This window comes from Chanos chanos, chromosome 12 (assembly GCF_902362185.1).
Source record: "Chanos chanos chromosome 12, fChaCha1.1, whole genome shotgun sequence".
Classification (NCBI taxonomy): Eukaryota; Metazoa; Chordata; class Actinopteri; order Gonorynchiformes; family Chanidae; genus Chanos; species Chanos chanos.
The window spans coordinates 21,904,798-21,910,797 of record NC_044506.1 but is presented as its reverse complement, the minus strand read 5'-3'; positions in this window follow the sequence as shown (position 1 = coordinate 21,910,797).

Below are 6,000 nucleotides of genomic sequence, written 5' to 3'. Positions count from 1 at the left end.
TCTTACTGGAGCAGTGTCTCCAACATCTGCTGACTTCTCACTCACTAACTTTCTAAGCCGCTTATCCTAATTAGGGTCATGGGGGGTTGCTGGAGCCTATCCCAGCATTTATTGGGTGAAAGGCAGGGGAACACCCTGGACAGATTGCCAGTCCATCACAGGGCACATCCGCTGTTTTGATAAATGTAATTTTCATGTAGACTCTAAAGGTCTGAAAGTCTTTCAGATGTGACAGACTAGCAGAATTGGCCCACTGATAAAAGCCAGGAACAAAAAGATTTTAAGTTTCCTTTCACTGAGCGCAGAACATAAGTAGCATTGTTTTTTTTTTGGTCATATCAGTGTGTCCTCTCTCTCTTGAGATTGCAATGAGGTTTTATACCTGGGGGAACAGCTTAATAAAATTATTATCAACATATCTACTTCTTAATTATTTCATACTAAGAAAAGAACTCCAAGTTTTCAACACTGACTTTCATAGTGGAACCCCTGCTCTCTGTAACTGACATTAAATCTGTCTCTGTGCTGTACCTGCCAAGTATTTAAAGAGGCATGATGGGCGATGAAGAGGACAATGACGACAGTTGACCTGCTCTGTGGGCACCATACAATACTAAAGCTCTTTCAAAATTCTCTAATTAGACCTTGTGATCTGCAAAACTCAAGTCAGACTTGAATTTACAGTGGGTTTTTTGTTTGTTTCTTTGTTTTGTTTTTTACTTTTACTTTTGTTTTTCACTTCTTTTACACAGTTCATATTTTGTCTTAAATGTAGTAGAACTGGATTTTGGCTGTACTTTAGATTGTAGTCATACTGGTGCAAAAGTGTAATCATATTGTGAATGCGAGGACGTGTTGAGAAGCCATTTTCTGCATTGCTGAACAAAGGGACTAAATAACTTAAAGGAAGCAGGAACAGTATAATTAGACAGGAGGAGATAGAGTCGTATGCAAATATTTAGACACTCCTGTTCAATGTGTCTCTAAGGGAACAGGATCTGACCCCACCACCACACAGAACTAATCACTTTTTGTTAGTAATAAATGTAAGGTAATTCTTTTGCTATAAAATGATCTGCTGCAGTAACTCAAAATGATTCAATTATACTTTGATAACTAATAATATTAAATAAGTCAAAATATGAATTTAAACCATGTGCTACTCCTGGGACTGAATATAAGCTAAAAATGAGCTTAAATGTTTGGGAGGCGTTGTTCTCTTACTGTGAGACTTAGGTTGCGAACATTGCCCTGGTTAAATGATATGTATGTACTAACACTAATTTTAAAACAGGTGGAGAGTTAAGTATTATCTTAAATACAATGGAGGTATTGAGACTGAATCAGTGACAACTCATCAGTGGGGGCGAGTGAGTTGGAACAGGGGCAGGTTTTGCAAACCAAAGTGTGCAGTGCAGGAGGTGCTTAAGGACTGAGCATTGGAAACCCTTTTATCTACTTTCATTTCAGTTTTACCAACTTACACTGTCATTATCACTGTTAAACAAGTACCACGAGCAGGACTGAGTCTATGAATCAACAATGCATAAGAGCCTCACCTTCTGTAATATTCCACACCAACCATGATGGAAACAGATAAGCAAATTCCATTAATGAGCAGACCAGTCTGTGAGGAAATGTCTCAGGAGAACTATAATCCTCAAAGCTCTCATGCACTTAACATTCACACACGTGTCTAACAAATATTCCAAAGAAAAGACAAAATTGTAAAAAGAATAAAAAAAAGATCCTTCTTGTAACAGCTGTGCTATGATGTCCCTATTTGCTCCTCAGTTTTAACATTAAATAAACTCAAACCAAAACAGATTTGCAGCTGAGGCCTGTAGATTCCTGTGAATCCACACTGGACGTTTTTATCCTGTCGCACAAGAAACATATAGGCGCAGTGAGGTACAACAGGTTTTTAAATGTACTGCAGTGTCTTTGTTTACGGGAAATCATCAACCGTGATTAGAAAGCTCAAGGGCAAAAATGTGGCTCGATTTGATGAGCTCATTAGTACGTCCAAATTCTAGCGTTCTTTCTGTCTACAATCTTACAGTGCTCACTCTTACAGCATGTACTTGAGTGCAACTTTAGTGTGTAGTATGTAGTATGCGGTTTTGGATGCAGCCTTGGTTGGATTTGTTGGCCATATGTTTTGTTGTGAGCCATCGGATGTTCTGAAAGGTCAGATTATCTTGGCAATATGCTAATGGGGTTGAATCCAGCATTCTACTCGTAGTTTCTTCTAAACTGAATGGGAAATTTTAATTTGATAGGTTAAAATTACGACAAGGTGTTATTAAGCTCATTGGTGACATTAGCTCTAGAAAGCTAATTGTGATGACTTTAACCCACTAGCCTCATAAGCATTTCGAGTACTGCACCTCCACTACATTGGTTCATTTATTTGTTGGTTGATTGATTGAAGGGTAAGTGTGCTTCATGGTGTTGATTTCCGGCTTTGTAATTACAAAGCTTTTGGCAGCAGCGAGCTAGGGCCATGGGGGTCCTAAGGGGGTTTCCAGACATGTTGTTGTAGTTTCCTGTGCATGGCCGATCATAGAAATGAAGGGGGTTCTCACGAAATTGTCGTTGCTATGGACTAATGTACTCAGCCATCCTCAGGGGTCTCCTTCCAGCTTGGGGCCCCAGGCAATTGCCTGCTTTGCCTCACCTTGTTGTGGCGCCCCTGGTCACACCTGTTATGTTGTTTGTTATGTCAAATTACACTCACTGTCTTCTTTATTAGAAACACCTACCTTATACCCACACTCATTGGACACTTTATGAGGTATACCTACCTTATAGGTAGACTATATAGCTGTCCAATTACAGACTGTGGCCGGTCTGTTGTATTACATAGTTTGTCAGCCATCATCTGCCACATTTATCAGTAGTCAATTTCTGACCATGGCACTGCTGTTGACTGGTTATTACCAGGGTGTCAGACTATTGTCATCATAGCATGTCAGCAGCGTGTTAGGTAGGATAAAGAGATAGAAGACTGTGCTGATTTTCTTAAATAGATAACATTACATGTTTTTAAAGATAATGTATTGCAATGTGCATCTTCTATTAAAAAATAATAGTCCTATGTAAAACCTGAGCTCTAATACTGAAAAGAGGCATTTTGCATTTGTGGGAACTCTTCTTTCTCTCTCAGACTAGTCATGCCTAACTCCAGCTAAAGGAATTCAGATTCTCACAAAGTAGTCATGCCAAATTCAGACTAAAGGAGACAAGATAGACCCTTTTCTCTCTTAAGGCTTGTTTGGTATAGGATAGAAATCTATGTCCTAATAGCCATTTCTGCAGAACAGAAAGATGAAATGTCACATATTACATTATGTTTGGCACAAATGATTTAGAGGTGATACAACAGCACTGGAGAATGCGGCTGATATTTTGGATGCTGTGTAAAAAATTGTGGTATCTAGTTCTTCTAGCCACAAGTTCAGTGAGTTCACCTATTCAGAAATGTCAGCAAGGTGTTTAAACAAGTCAGCCTTGATCGTATATCATATATACATAGCTGAAAACTGTCACCTCATTTGCCAGTTCATAGAATAGCACTGCAGTGATGTACCACAGGACAGCCATGTTAATCCAATGTCTTGAACATGGAAATTTCCACATTTCCTTGTGCTTTATTCCATCCATATTCAAGTCAAAACCTGAATACACAACCTGCACTACCCCTTAAGGTTGTGATCAGTGAAAAAGGTCACATAATTACTACAAATATGTTATTTTAATTTAGGGATTCCTATTCTAGATGTAATTTACATACCAACGACACATTTGTTGCAAACAAAATACAAAGGTTTTTCTTTCTTTTTTTTTTTTTTTTCATTTTTTATTGACATGAAGGTTCATGATGTTGTATGAATGTCAAATTCACAAAGTTCAGGTTTCAGTGCAGGACTGTTTAATAATCATATAAGTGTATTCTAAAATCAAAACATGAACATTACAATACCTGAACAGAAAGATGAAACATCATATATTCCATTATGTTCGGCTTCCGCTTCTCTCATCTCATTTGCCGGGTCATAGAATAGCACTGCAGTCCTGTTCAACAGGACAGCCATGTTAATATAGTATGATGAAATGTCCACATACACATAGGTGGAAATGTTTTAAAATCAGCTAAGCAGTTAAGCTTGTCTTTAACTTGTTTGCTAGAGTGAATACATTAGCATCAGTGTAAAAAGTAGCATAATTAATTTAATTCAGGGATTCCAAATTTAGATGTATTTACATGGCAATAACACATTTATTGCAAACAAAATACGAAAGTTTTTTTTTTTTTTCACTGACATGAAGATTCATGATGTTGTATCATTGCCACATTTACAATGTTCAGGTTTTTGTGCAGGACTGTTCAATAATGATATAAGTGGATTGTGGCTGCATTAAGTATAGCCTTTAGTACTTTACAAAACCAAGCACTTTTTTACTACAGTAAAAAGTCCTTTTATTTTTGTTCTATAAATGATATTTCTTTAAAAATAGGTGGTGTATTATATACTATAAATAAAATCAAAACATGAAGAGGTGCAATCACTTGAGGTCTGTGCTGGGGAATCCTATGACGTTCAGTATCTATTTTAAACATGTGTAACTATGCGGGAGTGAGCCATTTTACCCCTGAGTTTGGTGTGTGACTAGTTCAACTGTTTAAAATATTTGGAGTAGTGCTTTCAAGAGGAGCCACATTCTTAAGGTGAAAGAAAAGCCATCCAGAACTTTATAACTGGACACAAGAGGCTTTCATGTGTAATCTCATATGTCAAGCTCATTATCTTGCCCCCCTACTTCTTTTAGGGGCTCATTCATTCAGTCTTTGTCCTGATAAACCGAAATGTTAACAACATTATGCTGCCTAAACACACTTTTTTACACCCTCACATGTACCAAGATAGAGTTTCACCATTAACTGCTAAATTATACACTCATTTAGACATTCACATCTATGGTCTAAACACACGGAAAATAACAGACTTCATGCATCTTTAGCATAATATTAGCACATTTCACATTCAGTGCTTAACTATGAAGCTTCTCTATTATGGCTTGACTCTCAAGACAGAATACAAAGGCTCTAAGGGTGTTTTTAAACAAATGTCAAATGTTGATGCTCTGTTCGCTGCATGCACAATTTATCTATGCTGTATCTGACTGTCTATCATTAAAGATGCTACACTAAAGGTTTCAGAAAATTAAACTGCCTTGTTTCAGTTCTTTTACTCTGAACAACAGCTTTACAGGCAAACCTTGGTATGTTACTTTACGCAAACATTTCTTGCTGGTGATTTGTATTGTGAGGGATTCTTCTTCGTCAAATAGTGAAAATCAGGGTTTTTATTTCCTTGAGGTGATAAGCATATATTTCACAGTGAAGAATCAGTTCTCACCCATATGATGTGGGTAGAACAGCATATGGAGTTTATCTGTCAAAATGTAGGCAGGGGATGAGGGTTGCACACTCTAGAACAGAGAATGGGATCTTACCTCAGTTTCCTGTTTTTCCTGCTTGCCTACTTGTTAGGATAGCATTTACAGTAGACTCTTATCAGTTGCAAAGAAACTTTCAGTAAATTTCATAGTGTTGTGGGCAAGTGGAAAAGGGGAATGTTGGTTTAAAAGTTAAGAAGAGAACATTGTGTTTTTCAAAAGCTGCACTGTTTATCCTAGTATCAACATTAAATGGTGAAACTCAGCTGCTGACATTTTGTTTGTTTTATAGGTAATAACCTAAAGCAAACCCCTGCTGCCAACATGGCACATTATGCAACATTATTGAGTAAGTGTGCCTTGATAGAATGTAAGAGAACCAGTCTACCTAAAAACATGATATCCTTCAACTTTGCCTTCACTGTGGATTGCATGCTAATTATTAGAGAACTGTCCAGAGCTGTAATTTCACACATGCTTGAACGTTCCCTGTGACAAAGGAGAATGGAGTCGTTCATCAAACAGGACAGTCACAAA